The 20360-nt window shown below is 37.3% G+C and overlaps 1 long non-coding RNA gene across 1 annotated transcript in view; it reads left to right on the forward strand.

Moving 5' to 3' along the window:
* The first annotated feature begins 5175 nt into the window (after window positions 1–5175).
* The window catches only part of LOC146997616 (uncharacterized), a 209371-nt gene continuing 194186 nt past the window's right edge, over window positions 5176–20360 (forward strand). The window contains exon 1 of the long non-coding RNA XR_015040502.1: window positions 5176–5340. This is a non-coding gene — a long non-coding RNA (uncharacterized LOC146997616). The remainder of the gene's footprint in view (window positions 5341–20360) is intronic.

Raw genomic sequence — 20360 nt, forward strand, 5'->3', positions numbered from 1 at the left:
GGATTTATCTACCAGTATATTGTTATTACTTATATAAATTAACGTGATTGTGCTAAAAAACTGATGTATATTCAGCTACCTGTTATTGAATTGAAAAAAGATCCTTCTGAATTGGACTATTGGTTCCCATCTAATGGACAGATAAAAGATCCTTCTAAATTGGACTATTGGTTCCCACCTAATGGACAGATAAAAGATCCTTCTAAATTGGACTATTGGTTCCCACCCAATGGACAGTAAAGAAAAATGGGCTTGGCCCATTTCCATGTGGATTGGACACTAAGGATCCGGCAAATCAGGAAAAACTGTTTTCCATCTGTGAGTGAAATTTTTTTTTAGTATATATTCGCTCTCTCTCTCTTTCTTAGTTTTCCCGAATGCAGAACAGTTAATAGGGATTTATCTACCAGTATATTGTTATTACTTATATAAATTAAATATTACAGTTAGAATAATTGAGAAGTTATATATAATTTCAAGTGAATGCCAGTTTGGGGAGAATTAAAATTTGTTTCACCTACTGAATTTTGTGAGCTAGAAAAACATTACTTTCTAATTAATAAGAACCTGTTATTTGGAAGATTAAATTTTGTTACACCTAATTAATTTGAAAAAAAAAACAATGTTAATCTTGTAGTTTGGTGTAGTATTATGTGTTATTTTGACTTAGAAAAATATGTATTACTGATCAGTTATCCATTATTTAATTATATAAAATAGTCAAGAATTTAATAAATGTGTGTTTAAAATTTAATTGCATTTGTGTATTTATGTTGTATATAATTTACTGTGGTTTGTCATGTCCCTCCATTTGTTTGAGCCGGGAGGCTTTTAAGAAACATGGAGTTTAATTGAATTTGGAGTTATTGATATTTCCTTTTACATAGGTTACTCACAACGCAAACCTTAAACGTTAAATTGTACTACCACTATACGATTGATTGATAGATTTACTATACGAATGTTTATAAGATGTCGATATGATATATGAATATTATGAATTAGATTTTGAATGAATTATTTGATATTGGATTTTTTTTGATAATTTTCGTCCGGCACCATCAGTCAAAGTTTAAAGTTAAAAGTATATTAAAAACATAAATTTTTTTCAGATATAACAACATTTTAATTGACTATTCCAAGGTACTTATTTACAAGTTACAATTAATTATTACCACAATACTTGCTTTTTAAATTTCACTTCGAATTTCGTAAGAGATAATTTTCTTTATATTCTCTATTACTTTATAAAATTAAATATTATCTTTGCAGCAATAGCGCAAGATTTTAGTTTTAGTCCTTTAAACTTTAAGATTGATTAATTTTAAAGACTTGCTTCTAGTTACAGTAGGGATATTCGATCCCCTTCCTCTTTATATATGTATTCTTTATATATTATATATTCTAATATATGATCCTCGCAATTATGTTCCATCATAAACCTATTTCGCTTAGTAAAGATATAATTACTTTCAATTTGTGTATTGTAGAATATTTTAGGTGAAATTAATCACATATAATAACATTTATTTTTATTTCATGTAAGGAATTTGAAATATAACGAATGAATCTTCAGTAGATTATTTGAATGTGATTGATTTTGTTAGAGTCAAATTTTGACTGATAAAGAATGTTAATCATATATTACGTCCGAAATGAAATGAATGAAATTGTAATTAAAATATGTATCAGCTATTATTGTTATAATTTTTTTTAAATTTCACTCATTACTTTTAGTTCTACTGTATGCATCTTTTCCCTTACACCCCCCCAAAATATTTCAATTTACGTTTACTGTAATTTTAATTTTACATTTAATTCTGAAATTTTGTTCATAACTTTACTCGATATTCGGAAAGTTAATCTTTAACAAAAGAGTCTTTGCACGTCTGTCTTCCAATTGCAGTGAAAATTATCATCGTTTAATTAACTTAAGTATCGATAAGTATTTTTCAATATATATTATAACTCGTAAGTTTCCGATTCTCTAACGAATAGAATAAAAGAACAACGGGTGAAACTCGCTACAGTATGAATTGCATGGGAATGAGTATGGGAGAATTAAAATATAGAGAATAAATAAACAACTTTAAAAGTTGCATATGCATTTTGAGCGTTGGCGATAAGAATAAACGACTATAAGATTAAATAATAAATAAATAATATTGCATAAAAATTAAGCAAAAAGTGATCAAATATTTTATTAGTTTTATTTTACGACATACTCAAGCTAAAAACAATTGTAAATATTTCTAAACATTGTTAAAAATTTTAAAACATTAATAAACATTATTCAACTGAGTGCATCTACGACACATACATTTTATTTCTCTTCGACCTTTATAATATAGCATGCATACATACGATATAATAGACTTAATGAAATACGCAAGTCTAATTTTTGACTAGGATTATAATTTTTCTAATGACGAGAGGAGATATCCCTTGATATGATAATATATAATCTCTTATTTCAAAGAATACAATTTTGAATTCATTTAAATATATTTATGTATAATCGGTACTTACTGTCTAGGAATATGATGTCTGTAAACTTACTTCTTTTGTGGCTGTCTGGGGGCTAATAAACTAGTCCAATTTACAAGTAACTTGAATATTTAATGGAAACATGAACATTTGCTACAAACTAAAAAATGATTACACGTGTAGAAGGATTAATTTACATAGATGATAAATTACGGATGAAGTGAATCGACCGTCTTTTACATGTAAACATCTTTCAGTCGCATCATCGTCTTAACGGCGGAATCGTCTGACTTCTATCATCGGGAGGTCGCCGCTTTTTCAGATGGCCCAGACTTTCCTTTCCCCATCGATGACGAATAGCTGATAGCTTTGCACTTTGTAATCGATTACGAAGTCTCGATACTTTGTTTACGTTTTATGCGGAATTGTGGTAAGGTTGTATGTGGAAAATCTTACGGAATTGATAAGGGCCGCTCTTCATATTTAATTTTTTTTTCTTGCTGTATACGAGAGTGGAAGCAATACGAATAAATATCTGTGCTACAGTCAATTATTTCCATTATTCGAATTAATTCATCGTGAGAACTTTAAAAGTCTTAATAAAAGAAACTTACTCATATTGCTGATACACAAGTATTGATATGCTTTGTTCAGTTCTTTTGTTAATAAAAAACAACAATTGTGCATGTAATGACAGTAAAGAATAGTGAAAATTTATATATGTCTGTATTGTTGCCTAAGTAGTAATAATGCATGATTATAAAATAAATATTAGAATCTACTGAAGTCTCTCTGCCAATAGTGGTATTAAGGATTTGGTTTTTATCATTTAACCAAACTGTCCAGTTTCTTCTCTTTCCTTACACCCAGTGTGCATGTCATGCTGAATGCCTTATTTCAGATTCAAAATGTATAGACAGAGAACAGTACCAGGACGGCAAAAGTGGTAATTTAACAACATAAATAACATTGGTATCAATTATCCTCTCCCTAAGACAACCACTTCCATAGAAAAAAAATTATAGCAGCTGTGCCTGGCTGTCTTACAGACGGTTCACTGTATTTTGCTATTTAAAATTTATTAGCTCGTTATAATACTGATGCAATTTAAAGTTTTTTCTTAGTTAGTTAAAACATCCCATGTTACTGATCAAAATGTAGTATCTTGTGATTATTAGTTATGAATATTTTTTTAAAATTTTCCAGAAGAAAAAAAATCTTATCTTCTATTTGTGATCTTATTATCGGCTTGTGTTATAAGGTATTTCTCTTGCCTTCGTAGCATGTCTACATGATCAGCACATTCGCCACATATTCGAGAGGTCCATGGTTCGAGCCGCAGGGAGGGCAATGCTCGTTTTTCACGTCTCTCAGCTTCCAAAAAAAATCCTAATGTCTCTACAGTGTCTTCTTCAAAACAAACAATCTGATGGAATGAAAATATTTTGGTGATTAAAACTTTTTAATCACTGCTTTTTACATCTACATTTCTTTTTTTTTTCATATAATTTGAAGTTTGCAAGTAGTTTGAAGGTTTTCAAACTATGTTTCAGAGAAATTTTAGATCTCATGCAGCTCCTCTGGGACATCTGCAAGTCAAAATCAAAATTTAAAACTATTTTTAATATCATTGGACATACTTAAAGAAATATTTATTATTCTATTGTTATTGTTACAAAAAATAATATTAAGCAGATTTGTTTTTATGATTAAAATTATAATGAAATAATGATTTTCTTTTCACTTTCTGCAAAAAATCCACAAATTTTGTATTTCAATTCTTTTTTAACATTTATTTTTCTGAGGATGGAAATGCTTCTGTGAAAAAAATTACAATTTTAGAGTTTTTTCTGATTTCACAGATTTGAAGACAGTTGGATAGAAAAGCCACAATTTTTGAAATGGATAAATAAATACAGCGCTGGCTTTTGCTATGTTTTATGCATTTAATAAATTTCCGCCCGATGTTTATTCTTTAATTCTACCTAACACAATTAATCGATAATTGTTTCTAATATAGAATTTTAGCATCAATTCTACATAATAACATGAGTAATCCTTTTGTAATTGAATTTGATCATTATTAACAAAATACTTTGGCACTACGAACTGAGAATTTTTTCCTTGACTTTTATCCTTCAATACTTTACGAACTGGTCATTGATTTACATCTATAATAAAAAAAGAAATAAATGCTTGTATGAGTTTTAACATATTGTTAAAACTGCAATAAACCTCAGCTCCTTTGTTGCATGAATAATGTGAAACTTCCTGTTAAGTATTGTTTTAGCATCTTCTATGTAACAGTATAGACTCCATGATTATTCCTTAAAATTAGAAGTATCAGAAATAGATGTAAATATGTATTGTCTTCTGCATTAACTTACAAAAATAAAAGTGTGAATATCTGAATGGAATTATATAGAAAGAGCTACAGGACGCTATGTCTTCATAATGGTCATTCCACTATACTGGAAATATTAAATCAAACAATAAGTGCAGGAAAAGATTCAGTAAGAGGATATACTCTTTTCTGAAACAATACAGTTGACTGTAGTTCTTCCATATGTGTCACATTCTTGCCACTAGATGGCGGGCATCTCTTCCTTTACTTTTTCTGTAATTGAGTTCCGGGAACGAGACTAGATTGGAACCGCTCTGAGGAGCGTAAAGACTCATAATTAAAAATGTACTGTCTTAAAATAATTATCACCTACCTTGTAAATAGTGTATATTAGCGTTTTCTTTGAATAAATAATTAAAAGACAAGATGGCCTGCTAATTGTAATAGAAACTCTTACTGGAAACGTGATTATTAGAAGCCTGGCGTCGAGAACACTGAAGATGCAGCAGGTAAGGAATTTTACATTAATTTTATTGTAAATAGAGGAACCTGATGCAACATTTTTATGGCGCCCGAATCGGGACGCCAGGTTTTTTGAAAAGTTCTAATAAAGTGAATTGAAAAGCTGAATATTAAAATTGAAGATTTTAGTACTTGTTCTTGAAGTATTCAGCAAAAGAATAATTTTGTTTTCTAAGTAAGAGTTAAATATTTGTTTTTCATGAGACGTCTATTTTTTGTGTAAGTGTTTGAATCTAAGAAAGATAATGGCAGAAGTAGATAAATTAAAAAAGAAAAGAAGTATCTTATGCACTGCCGTTACAAAACTATTTAAGAAAATCGAAAGTGAATTAAATAAATCTGAAGGTAGTATTAATGAGCTCGAAGAATTGTTAGAACAGCTTAATGCTAAAGCCGAAACACTAGCTAATGCCGATGTAGAAGTTGAACCAATTCTGAGTGTAGATGAATTCGAAAATGAATTCGAAATTACAGTATGGTGATTTCCTGTTATGTTTTTACCACCAATCCTCGAATTCCATATCACAGATTATGTTCTTACTGCATTAATATAATATTAACAAGACATAGTGCACAATAAAAATTAAGCTTTATTTAGGAACTTCGCGCACACTGCCCGACAGCCTGCCTGTTTCGCTCTGCTCGCTACTCGTAAGAAACTTCTCCTCTAGGGTTGCCACACTTATCGGAGGGCGCAAGGCGCGCTCCTTATCGCCATCACCACAGAGTTTCCCCCCAGTTCCTTTAATGGCTATTCAAAGGAACGACATAGGTTATGAAATTATCTCAGAGTATCCGTACTGTCGGGTATTTTTACATGATTACAAAATTAGAGTATAAAATTAGAAAAGATCAAAATGAAATTCAATATATAACAAGGTATTGACACATATAATAAACATGAAATAACAAGAAATATGTTAAGATATGAATTTAAAAAAAGTGTTTTAAATTGTTATGTAAGAAGCAAGTTTCTTAGGGAAGTGAACATGTCTTCCCGATCTGGTGACAGTTTGTGTCTTAGAGAGTTCGTTTGCAGATTTATTCTGCTGAACTGTCTTTAAGTCTTTATTTGTTTTCAGTTCAGGCAAATTAGAGTCCGAAAGCAAATAGGCTGGTTTCACACGGTCTATAGACACAGTAGATTTCAGACCGTTAATATCAATTGTGAAAGTTTTGTCCGTTCTAGAAAGAACTTTATGCGGACCTGTATATGGTTGGCACAGAGGTGGCTTTACTCGATCGACACGTAAGTATACATGCGTACACGACTTTAAGGTAGCACTTACTTAACATTTTTCTTGGCAATGTGCAGATGTTGCTATTGGATTCAACTGTTGCATTCTATGCCTAAGATTCGTGATAAATTGTGTGTCATACGGAGATATCTTAGATGACGTTATCATATCACTAGGCAGCTTGAGAGTTGTGCCGTACACCAGTTCAGCACAAGATGACTGTAGATCTTCCTTTACGGCTGTCCGAATACCAAGCATAACAACTGGTAGTGTTTCAGTCCAGTTATTGGTCTCGTGAGCCTTGAGAGAAGATTTTAAATGTCGATGAAATCGTTCAACAATGCCGTTTGACATTGGATGATAGGCTGTTGTTGTGATTCTGTTCGTACCCAAAATGCGCGTGAATTCTGCAAAAAGTGCGGATCTCATTTGAGAACCTTGGTCTGTTGTTATGATCGATGGGCAGCCAAAACGAGATATCCAACAGTTGAAGATGGCTCTGCAAATGGTTTCCGTTTTCATATCCGAGATGGGAATGGCTTCAGGCCATCTGGAGAATCTATCTATTAGAGTCAAAAGGTACACATTGCCTTCTGATGGAGGTAACGGTCCGACGATATCCATATGGATTTCTGAAAAACGTGCATCAGGAAGAGAGAATGTGCCCAGTGGTGCTTTAGTATGCCTAGTAATTTTCGATTTTTGGCAAGATTCACAGGATTTCACCCAATTTTTGATATGACGTTTCATATCGGGCCATACATAACGAGAACAAATAAGCTTCGTAGTAGCTGCAATTCCTGGATGTGACAGATTATGCAGATGATTAAAGATGAGTCTGCGAAAGGAATTCGGAACAAATGGACGAGGAATGTCCGTTGATATGTCACAAAGAATATTACCATCAGAATATTGGCACGGTTTAAATTCCAGTTTCAAAGATGATGTGTTGTTTTTGAGAAGGTCTTGTACCTCCAGATCATGCCGTTGAGCTTCCGAAAATTTTTTAAAATCCAAAAATGGAGATTTTGTTATGGAATAAATTTCGATTCTTGAAAGAGCGTCAGCAACGACGTTTTTTGAACCTTGCACATGCCTAATATCAGTAGAGTACTGAGAAATAAAATCTAAATGGCGCAATTGTCGAGGTGAACATTTATGAGGGTTCTGTTTAAAAGCGTATATTAACGGTTTTTGATCCGTATAAATTATAAAATTTCTGCCCTCTAACATGTGTCGGAATTTCTTAATTGCAGAATAAATAGAAAATAATTCCCTATCGTACGCGGACCATTTCTGTTGACTTTTACTGAGTTTCATAGAGAAAAATGCTATAGGTTCCCATGTTTGTTGAGACAACTGCATAAGTGTGCCGCCGATTGCGACGTCTGAGGCATCTACCCAGATGCTTAAGCTGGGCTCCGGGAATAGGGTGTCTCAAAAGGGTAGCCTGAGCAATGGCATTTTTGGCAGCAATAAAGGCTTGTTCAGCATTCTCGTTCCAATTTAATTGTGGGGATGAATCCTGAACACGAGAACGAGGTTTCTTTTTATTAATATAGCCTTCTGACAATTTTATTAAGGAGAAAGAATATGTGCTGCTTTAGGTATGAAACATCTGTAAAAGTTAAACATGCCTAAAAATCGGCGAAGCTGAGTGAGAGTGGTAGGTTGAGGAAAATCTAAAATACATTTGACTTTGTCAGGAAGAGGTTCAATTCCGTTTTCACTAAGGTGAAAACCTAAGAAATCAATAGATGTTTGACGAAAGGTGCATTTTGAAACATTTATGCAATGTCCATATTCCTGAAGTTTGGAAAATAAAGCTTTCAAATGCCTGTAATGTTCCTCAGAATCTTTAGAGGCTATGAGCAAGTCATCGACAAAAGCGTAAACGCCTTCTAAATCCCGCGTGACTTCATCTATAAAACGTTGAAAAGTCGCAGATGCATTGCATAAGCGGAATTGCATACGGATACTTTCGAATAAACCGAATGGTGTGCATATGGCGGTTTTGTGGATGTCGGCTGGGTTAATTGGTATTTGATGGTATGCCTTAATCAGGTCGACATGACTAAAAATTTTAGTACCGTGCAATGCAGCAGTAAAATCGGCTAAACATAGAATAGGGTATTTGTCTTTTATTGTTTGAGCGTTCAATGCTCGATAATCTCCTACAGGTCTCCATTCCAGACTTCCCTTTTTTGGAACCATGTGAAGTGGGGATGCATAATTGCTGCTCGAAGGTCTCAAATGCCCCAATTGCATCATAGTTTGAAATTCTTGTTTTGCTATTTTTAAGCGATCTGGAGCTAACCGACGAGGTTTTGCAACCACAGGTGGACCTTTAGTTATGATATAATGAACGGTGTTATGTTTAACAGGTTGGTTAGGATCTCGTAATCTAGTAACTGAAGGAAATTCTTTTAAAATTTTGTGATATGGTGTATCACTAAATACAGTTTTTACTGAATAAATGCTTGCATTTTTCACGCAACCGACGGTTTTAAAATGCGTTTTTAAATCTTTGAGACATTTGTTTCTGAGATCAGGCACCAATTCAAAGAAATGGAGAAAATCTGCTCCAAGAATGGGTGTACTAACATTTGCTATAAGAAAAGTCCATGTAAACTGTCGTCTTAATTTGAAATCCAAAGAAAGTGTTTTTTGACCATAAACATGAATAGTAGAAGAATTAGCAGCGAAAAGTGTTTGTTGGGACGAATTCCGTTTTTGAGAATTATTTGCTGGAAGTAAGGACACGTCAGAGCTGGTATCGACCAAGAATGAAAGGTTTGTTCTACGGTCACGAACGAACAGGCGACGTGAAACTTGAGGCAAAGAATAAGTCGCCTCTATTCTTTGCTGGTTTCGTTTCCCTGCCATGAACAAGGTTTTGTACATTTGTCATCTCTACACTTTTTCCCAAAACGTCTATGATACCAGCAAACAGAATAATCTCTCCTTTTGGAATTGCTTCTTTCCTTATTGCGATCTCCGCGATTTGGCGAGCGACCACGAGAAAGAGAAATGCGATCAATACGTTTGTTTAATTTTTCTATTTGTTTAAATAATTTATCCTCAAGAGACTGATCGACTGTGCGAGAAACGGCACAAGTCCCTGGGGTTGGATTTACTTCTAAAATTCTGTCGGCAATTTCTGCAGCTTTATCTACAGTTAAATTGGAAACCGCTGCCAAAATAGACTGAACAGTCGAAGGCAAACGTTGAAGGAATAATTCTAACATTAAGTTATCAGGAACATTTAAAGATTCTGCTCGACGTTTCATATTTCTAAGCAAATCGGAAGGTTTTCGAGAACCTAATTCTTCTCCAGATAATAATTGGCGAATTTCTTGCTGAGAAGATTCTCCTGAACGATTTATTAACTCAGTTTTAAGCTTTGCATATGGATCAATAGGGTCTGGTTTCATAAGTAAATCCCGTACTATTGAAGCAATATCTGGAGGAAGATGAGCAACTACATAATTATATTTAGTAATGGATTCTGTGATAGGTTTGGGGGTGGCAAGAGCAAAAGTACTTTCACACATAATAAACCATAAAGATGGGTCTGATCGGTTATAAACCGGAATTTGGATGGCATAAACATCAGACATTGTGCAAGGTTTTTAAGCCAAAATAAAAGGAAAAATTTAACTAAAGAAAATGAAATTAAATGATAAGTAGAAAACGTAATTATAAAATGATCTATAATTACTACTCATCTGTGATCCGGAGGATGAAAACCGATGTAATCCATTACTTCTGGTTTGGAGATCTTGAGTGATGGCTTGTAGTCAAAACCGAAAGTGCTTGAGAACTGTTCATACGATTTAACACAGTCCGGGTTACCATTATGGTGATTTCCTGTTATGTTTTTACCACCAATCCTCGAATTCCATATCACAGATTATGTTCTTACTGCATTAATATAATATTAACGAGACATAGTGCACAATAAAAATTAAGCTTTATTTAGGAACTTCGCGCACACTGCCCGACAGCCTGCCTGTTTCGCTCTGCTCGCTACTCGTAAGAAACTTCTCCTCTAGGGTTGCCACACTTATCGGAGGGCGCAAGGCGCGCTCCTTATCGCCATCACCACAACAGAACAATATCGCGAGAAGATAACTTATGGAAATTCAGGCTTAAGAAACGGATTAAGGAACTTAATCATGACTTAAATGCACCGAACACTCAGCAAAATATAAAAGACACACCTAATGTTAAATTACCAAAACTTTCGATTCCCGTATTTTATGGGAACAGTAGTCAATGGCTTACTTTTTGGAATAGTTTTGAGTCCGCAATACATAATAACGAATCATTGAACAAAGTAGACAAATTTAATTACCTGAAAGCATATTTAGGAGGAACAGCTGCTAGTTGCGTTCAAGGACTTCCGTTATCGCCGAAACATTATGATCTTCAGCAATTCAAATCTTACACGACCGCTTTGGAAGGAGAGACATTCTTATTAATGCGCACATGAATAATTTGCTGAATATTGAATCATTAAAAAATGGGAATTCGTAACTTGTATGATAATGTACAAACGCAGATTAGATGTCTCGAAGCGTTAGATGTTGTATCGGAATCTTACAGCGCTTTGCTGTGTCCGATGATTTTGAAGTTATTGCCTTCAGAATTAACGCTTGAATTTCATAGAACACAAAATGTTGGCACCGATTATAACATAAAAGATTTAATGTCATTTTTACACGCAGAACTTTCATCCCGTGAACGCACGAGGTCAACGGTTTCGCAACAGCAAAAAGTATCCGATCGGCGACAGTCTTCTTCCCCCCCCCTGCAACGAAAAGCGCATATGGTCTCTCAAATAGACATAATAAACCAAAGATTCCGACCGCTACAGATTTGTTTACAAAATCCGAATGCAGAGAGGAAAATATGAACTGCGTCTTCTGTAATCAATTCCACAAGATTTATGACTGTAGTTTCGTTTCCGGCTTATCATTACAAGCAAAAAGGGACATTTTAAAAAGAAAATGTGCTTGCTATAAATGCCTAAAATTACACCATTTGGCTCAAAACTGCAGAACAAAAATAACTTGTTCTATTTGTAAAAAACAACATGCAACTATTATGTGTAATAAACAAAATCCTTCTGTCGAGGTTTCGGAAATTAAAAAAGACGAACAGATAGAAAATAAAGTACTTTCAAATCAAGCAGGATGTTCAGAAGTATATTTGCAAACTTTAATTGTTCGCATATATGGAAGAGGGAATAATCAATTTGTTTGAGCGATAATTGACACCGGAAGTCAAAACTCATACATAAGCAAGTATGCAGCAGAAAGGTTACAATTAAGAAGCTTAGGTGAACAAAGTGTAACCCACGGACTTTTCGGTGGCATAGAAGTTTCGGAAAAACATAAACGTTATAGAATAAAATTGGGTAGCGTAGATAAACGGTATAATTGCGAAATCAATGTATTGGATGAAACAAAAATATGTTCTTCGGTCCCTAAAATCAAAAATATACACTGGATTAGGGAACTTAGAAGAAGAGGAATTTACGTCAGTGATGTTTTTGAAAATTGCAGATTATTTCAGGAGAACCCCCAAGAGATTCATTTGTTGTTAGGGGCAGATGTTGCTGCAAATTTATTTACAGGTAAAATCGAAGTTCTTCTTTGGGGAAGATTAGTTGCTGTAAGTAAAAGACTTGGGTGGACAGTCATGGGGAAAGGGAACACTGACAATTATGAAATAGAAAATTCCTTTTCCACGCTTTCGTTATCTTTACATATTTCTGATGCCACGCTGTCAGAACTGTAGAGGCTTGATGTTATCGGAATAACAGATCCAATTACAAAGAAGGCTAGAGAGGAAAGGGATTTGCAAGCAAAATTGCAGTTCGAAAATTCTGTATCACTAAACGAAGAGGGGCGTTATGAAGTTGCACTTCCGTGCGCGGAGAAGCTGCCGTTGACGGCGTGTGTGAAGGTCGTTCCTTTGTTGCTCCGTTTTCTACCCCAGCATTCGCGGAAATACGCAGCTCATCTAGCTAAAATCACCTGCAGTGGATAGCCAACATCTTAAGGAGCACATCGATGCAAAATTTTCAAGATTGGTCCACCGTTTAATTAATTACAGATTAATTGCTTCATCTACGCTTCGAATACCCAAGTAAGCCTTACAACGCGTATTTGAACGCCCGCCCAGCAGTCACCTTTCATCGATGAGCCTGGATTTTCATACTGCTAGACGCTCCACATCTTCACGAGTATGTTGATGGTAATTTCATAGCAGTCAGATAATTAGAAGTCGCGAAATTAATTTTTATATGATTTACCACGTTTTAATTTGGTGAACTCTGACCTTTTCCCACTCCGACGGTCAACCGGATGTCATCTATCCCCCGTCGTCCTCGAATTGAAACCAGTCTACAAAGGTAAACAAGAGGTACTGGAGTAATACTAATCAGCCTGCTAATTAAGCCCCTAATTGGCGTAGCATTCTGGAATAAACGGCATTCTTTAACTCAAGCCCCAGGAAGTGGAAGTTTCAAAATTTGGAGAAAATCCGTCAATAACTTCTGAATTTACTAATTTCTTCAGCAATTTTCGGGACTTAAGAAATTCTTCAATTTTTGCGATATTATACAGTGCAGTGTGAGTGTGTTTTTCTCAATCGGATTACATTGGATTACCTGCAGTGCAAGCAACAGATGAAAACAGAAGAAACATAACGGCCAAGGTAGGCCTTTCGTTTTTTAATATTTTAATTAGCAGCAACAATTAATTATCTCGTCTCCCAATTACCGCAAATATCTGCTATTTAACTACATTAAATTTACTGGTCATCCTTAAGTGACGAATAGTATACAGACTTCTAGAGAAACCGGACTATTAAGTTTTCGCTTAAATAAATTAATTAATTATCTGTACTAATTCAGAAGTCAAACAACAAAAATCAGCGTTAATTTACAAATTTTGTTGTTTGACTTCTGAATTAGTATTTATTCGGCGTGTTATTGTGTCTTAATTATCTGTACTTATCGGTTCTACCAAATTTACTCCAATTTGCTATGTATCTCAGTTCTCCTATTATCTGTGCTCAAGTATAATTGCTGTATTTTTCTTGCATTCTGATAACGATATCAATCACAATGTATTAACTGGCATTTGTGAAAGTAATGATCTAACTTTAGTTATTCAAATTAATTAATTATTTGTGATTATCGGTACCACTTAATTAACATTTATCTTCACTGCACCTTGGTTCGCATATCTACTGTGCTCAACAGTGTTTTCACTTTTGTGCAATATACAAGGTAGCGAATGACAATAATATATTAAGTATAGAGTGCCACATTAATTCAGTGTTCAAGTAATCAAAACTTTATCTGCACCACAGTAACCTTAGTGATTAGTGTAGTACAAATTGTATACAATTGCTTAAATAGGGTATTTAATTGCTTAAATAGTGTAAATTGCTTAATAGTGTAACTGTGTGATAATTGCTTAAATAGTGTAAATTGCTTAATAGTGTAACTGTGTGATAATTGCTTAAATAGTGTAACTATGTGCACGATCACCAAGAATAATGTGTAGTGCATAATGCAACACTAATTTAGTGCCGAAGTGTTAAAGTGTACAAATGTCATACTGTGATAATATACTGTGCAAGTGTTAGCAAAAGTGTTCCGGGCAATCAGTGTTTAGCACACATCCCAAGTGTTTATAAAAGTGCTCTGTGTTCAAGTGTATAAGTATTTGTAACAGTATTCTACCCAATCTGTGTTTAGCACACAGCTCAAGTGTTCACAACAGTGTTCTCAGCGACAAAGTGATTATAATTTACTTTCTCCTGCAACTAAGCAATTGATGAAATATGCAAGAAAGTGACAACTCCATTTTAGCAAGGGACCTCGACCTTACAAATCCAGCCCAGAGAGACACTCTAAGCTACTCGGAGAAGATTCATTCATTTTCAGACGAGGCTCTGCGCATCAGCAAAACAAAGTGCGGCAAATGAGCAGTACTTCCAACTGACTTACGAGACCAAATTAGATTTATAATAGAAGCACTCAGAGAGCTGGCCCTACAGGGTCCAGACAGCGATAACCCTCCTACTACTGAAATAGGTGTGAACACTGAGGAAGAAGTTCTCACAGCACCGATCACCATACAGACGGCAGCTTCCAACAGCACACGCGTTAAATCTTACGCACAAGTTGCCGCCCCGAAGCTGAAGCATAATATTCTCATTTATCCAACAGAGAATACAGCAACCTCTAGCAAAGACCTGAAAACAGTCCTCAACGAGAAATTTCCACTACAAAAGCTGGGAGTCAAAATTAGCACCATCCGGAACCTGCAGAAGGGAGGATTAGCGGTAGACTGCGTAACCAAAGAGGACGCAACGAAATTAGTCAACACCCTACAGAGTAAACAGGGGCAAGATCTGGTCAAGACCAGACAACCACAGACCAGATTACCGAGAGTGGCCATACACAGTGTGTCACTTGATGTCCAGCCAGAAGAATTGGAAAAAGCGCTCAGCTCCGAGTTCCATCTATCCAAAGCATCAGCAAAGATCCTCTACCGTCTCAAAGACAGAGAAAATACTGTTAAATGGATCGTGGAGTGCCAGCCAGCAGCTTACCGAAGTCTCCTCCAATGGCCCAAATTGTTCATTGGTTGGCAAAGACACCGCATCGCGGAACACTTCAATACCAAGAGATGTTTCCGATGCTAAGAGTTCGGTCATACTCAACAAGGCTGCACGAATAAAATCTACTGCGCCTTCTGTTCGGGCAACCACAGCATCAAGGACTGCTACGCATGCCAGCCCACCTGTATCAACTGCGCAGATACAAATTTCCGAACACATAGTACAATGCCCTGCAACCATCCAGCATACGACATCCGATGCCCAACCTATGCACGGTATGTTGAGCGAATCCGACGAAGCACAATCTACGAATAACGCACAACGACCAAGTACCTCCGCACCAGCATGGACGCCACACAAAACGGAAAATACACCCACTGAAGATCGACCAGAAACAAAAGTGGAAACCATCCAGCACCAGAGACCCATACGATGCGCTCAAATTAATTTGCAGAGAGCAGAAGCTGCCTCAACCCAAGCCATACAACATGCAATACATCATAATTTAGACTTTCTTCTAATCCAGGAACCATACTGCCGTGAAGGCCAGGTGGCAAGTTTTCCCCTGGCATGGAAGGTCTTCCAAAGGAAATCCACAGCAGAGCAGGCACCCAGAGCAGCCATTGCCTGCTGTAACCCTACCTGGACACCTTTCCTGGTTTCAATGGAACGAGATTTCGTCTCCGTACTAGTTATTTTTAACAATCAACATTTCATACTAAGCTCCGTTTATTCCTCCCCCAGCGATGACCTCACTGACGCAACTACAGCATACAATCACGTTAGACTGAAATGTCCTACGGTACCACACATCATTGGAGGCGACTTCAACGCCCACAACCTCATTTGGGGCTACCGTGACACGACTGCTAAGGGCCACGAAATGGAAAACTTCATGGCGAGCAATAACCTGCATTTGCATAACAGCCCCGGTGCACAGCCGACATTTGACAACTCGTATCATAAAGGCTGGCCCGACTTGACCCTTTCAACATCGGACATTGTCAACAATATTTACTCTTGGACTGTCATGGATGATGAAAGCAATTCCGATCATAAGTACATCCATTTCCTCATTCAAGTAGACACCAGCATTAGCATTTTAAAAAGGTTTAAGCTTCCGGGTGGCAAGATTAGGCATCTGCATCGCATTCTCAGCGAAACTCTCAGAAGAGAAGAGATGGAGCTTAATACGCATAATGACCATTATGATATGAATATCTACACAGATAATCTTCTCACCACTCTCAAGGACACATGCGAGCGAATTCTACCAATCAGGACTGCCAAGAAACTGCAAGGCATTACGTGGTGGACTAGGCAGCTGAGACAAATGCGCCAAAGGTGCAGAGCATTACGTCGCCGTCTCCGAACGGCTGTAGACGGCACAGAAACGGAAAGGTTGCTAACTGCATTCGACAAGCACGGGCTACTTATAAAAAAGCAATTCTAGAAGCCAAAATCAACAGCTGGCGCAATTTTTGTACCAGCAATAGCAATCCTTACGAAATCCTGCATAAACTGGCCACGCAGAAAATCTTCCAGTCGGCACAAGTGCCAGGGAATCTACCACAAACAATTGACTTAGCAGGGTCCACGGCCACAGCACTGCTTGATGCAATCTTCCCAGCGGATCCAGAACAGGATGACACGACGGCCCAGCGACTTTTGAGAAACTCCACAGAGCTCCCAAGAACGCCAGAAGATGTCCCCATTAGAATGCAGGAAATCACTCACATCTTCCGCCATCTACCACTGAAGAAGGCACCGGGTCCGGACGGACTTGATTATGCAATCTTAAAGGTCGCCTTCCGAGCACGGCCCACCTTCTTTCGCCTCTACTTCAATAAACTCCTGCACCACAGAGTATTTCCACAAGCTTTCAAGAAGGGACACGTGGTACTTTTTCTCAAAAAATATAAGAACCCAATAGACCCCAGCTCCTTTCGTCCGATCTGTCTCCTTTCAGCGTTGGGTAAGATCTATGAAAAGATCATAGTTAACAGGCTGAAGTATCATATTCACAAAAACAACTTCCTCAGTCCCAAGCAATATGGCTTCCGTTCAGGTTGCTCAACCACACATGCCCTTCAACGAATATATGATGAAGTCCAGCTTAATCGCTCACAGAATCTTCAGACTGCATTCATCTCAATAGACCTCCAGAGCGCTTTCGACACCCTTTGGTGGCCCGCCATCAAGCAGGCCCTCAGAGAGGCGTAATGCCCGGAGAACATCTACCAAGTCTTTGAGAGTTATCTCACAGATAGGCAATTACTTATGGCAAACAATAATGGCATTGTTACTAAGACCCAAGTCAGAGGCTGCCCACAAGGGTCCTGTGCAGGGCCCTTGCTCTGGAACCTGACATTTAACAAAATCCTCGAAGCGACGTGGCCTGATCACACAACTATCATTGCATATGCTAATGACGCGACTCTCCTTGTTAAAGGTCGCACACGAGACGAAATTGAAGCCAATGGCAGCGAAGCGTGCGCCAAGTTCGCAAGCCTATGCGAAGACCTTAAGCTGAGAGGATTTCTATCACCAAGTCTTCTGCACTCTTCATCCCAAGACCGGGCACGAGGCGTGTACGTCGTCCCTGTATCCGATTACTTGGCCGCAACATTAAATTCATGGATACACAGAAGTATCTAGGAGTGGTCTGGGACTCTGGCTTAACATGGGTGCCACATTTGCAGCAACAGAGAGCAAAAACCTCCGCTATAGACAGAATGACACGGAAATTTCAAGGAAGGAATTGGGGACTATATCCCCACATTCAAAAAGTGCTTTATAGCACGGTGGTGGAAAAGATTGCGCTGTACGCAGCTGCAATCTGGGCTCAACCGATGACAACGAGGAAAATCAAGCAGTTAACATCACTCCAACGCCCTTTTGTCATAAGCATCTGCAGGGCATACTGCACAACAGCCACGAGCTCCGCCCTTACTCTAGCAGGTATAGTCCCTCTACACATCCAGGCCGAGCTAGAGGCGATATATACGAGAGTCCTTCACTTGAGGAAAGACGCCTCCTTCGCAGGTACTCTCTACAGTCCAGCACTTTATGAGCACCCCAAGACACCGCTGCACACACATCCAGCGCATAAAGGACTAGGGGTCCACACCCACATCATGCAACAGCCCAACAAGGAAATACAGCACGTCAGCAACCATACACTTTACACTGATGGTTCTAAATATGCTGAAGGCGTTGGCAGTGCTTTCCTGCACTGTTGGCAAAGCCAAGAATTACATCATTGGAAAGGCCACCTAGGTGACAGCAATAGCGTCTTTCAGGCAGAAGTGATAGCAATTACAGCTGCTGTTGAATATCTAATAAGCCGAAAAATCTCAAAAGCTTATCTCTATACGGATAGTATGTCTGCCTTGCTGGCCCTAAGCAAACACAACCATGTTTCCCCGTTGATCATCCGCCTTCAAAAACTCTTAAAAGATAACCCACAGGTACACGTGGACATGACATGGGTGAAAGCTCACGAAGGCAATGCAGGTAATGAGGCAGCGGACGTGCTCGCCAAAGAGGCAGCCTCAAACATCAACGCACGTTCCATCGCTGTTCCGGCGCCACCTTCCCATCTTAAAAGACTGCTGAAAGGCGCAGCAGTCCAGTGGTGGCAAAGAGTATGGGAACATGGAAACACAGGAAGAAGAGTGTATGGTTTTCTACCGATGGTGACAACGGAGAGACTCATAGCAAACGCTCCACTTACTAACTTTGTAACTGGGCACGGTCCCTTCCCGGACTTCAACAGACGCACTATTTCTAATACGGATCGCTGTGTATGCGGGGAAGAGGGGACACCCGATCACTATATCTTCCGGTGCCCACTCACAGAACAGCATCATTTCCCGGAACCCACGAACATACCTGCCTTCCACAAGTTTATCCTTAAAAATAAAGCGGAAATCAACACAGTGTGCAAAATCGTTAACACCATTAAGGCCTACGGCCAAGACCTTTGCCTCCCATTATAAAACAGTGCTATTCATAATGGTCTCAGTGACTGCAATCTGCCTTAACAAACTGTGCAACAATACATACTGCATGCTGTATACCGCTAGTGTTTCACTTGTGGGTATTGCGTACATTCTGCGCAATGTGCCTAGTACTGCCACTGTAAAGTACTTTCCCTGAAACTATACTGAACTGCCACTATAACTGTGCACCTTATATGTCTTATGTGTTTAATGCAATGTGTGTGTTTAACGTAATGTTTATATATGTTTTATGCTGTTTAATGTCGTATTGTGTGTACTTTGTATCATTGTACTGTTATGTTTTGTATATTTTGTGTTGAACTGTGTTTTCTCTATGTATATTTATTTGTCATGTATTTCAAATGTGTGTGCTTAATTATGTATCATATTAATGTGTAATGTGTAGTTGTTGCGTCTGGATAGGGGAGGGTGTGGGACATATGCCTGTTTACCTCTGTTAGACGCCAGACGTCCCCGTCCTCCGTCACCTGTCACCTGTGTGGGTATTCTGTGTATATATCCATTGTACATAAATCTTTAATGCACTATCTTCTGTTTTGTATTCTGTTAATACCTTTGTATACGTATTCCGCTCTGTATATCACATTTTTAGTGTTGTGTACTATTTCTAAAGTTGCATCATGTTTCATGTATTTTATCAATGTATTTCATGTCTCTTGTATTTTATCAATGTATTCCGTGTCTCATGTATTGTATCATGTATTTTGTCCTGTATTTTATCAAGTATCATGTTTTTACTAAGCTTTTGTTCACTGTCTGTACACCCTGTAGTAAGTATAGAATCTCTAGATACCTCAGTATTCCCAATATACACTATCATGCATTGGCAATATGCTTAAGTTTATGTATTGAGTGAAGAGTACTGGCATCTAATTAAGCCTTATGTTTATGTGATTAATGTGTTGTTTTCTTTTTCTTTTTCTTTTTCTTTTTTTTCTTTTTAAATTTAAGACCCTTTCTCTTTATGTCTTGCACTTGACTATTTATGACATGCTAATGTAACCTGAACTGCAATGTAACACAATCACTCATCTGCTCTTGTTGCACTGTAAATACTTTTATTAATTTAAAGTTGCTGCTTCTACACAGGGGAAGGCG

Source organism: Stegodyphus dumicola, chromosome 4 (genome assembly GCF_044657685.1).
Source record: "Stegodyphus dumicola isolate Sdum_Otavi_A_Nest chromosome 4, ASM4465768v1".
In the NCBI taxonomy this organism is placed as follows: domain Eukaryota; kingdom Metazoa; phylum Arthropoda; class Arachnida; order Araneae; family Eresidae; genus Stegodyphus; species Stegodyphus dumicola.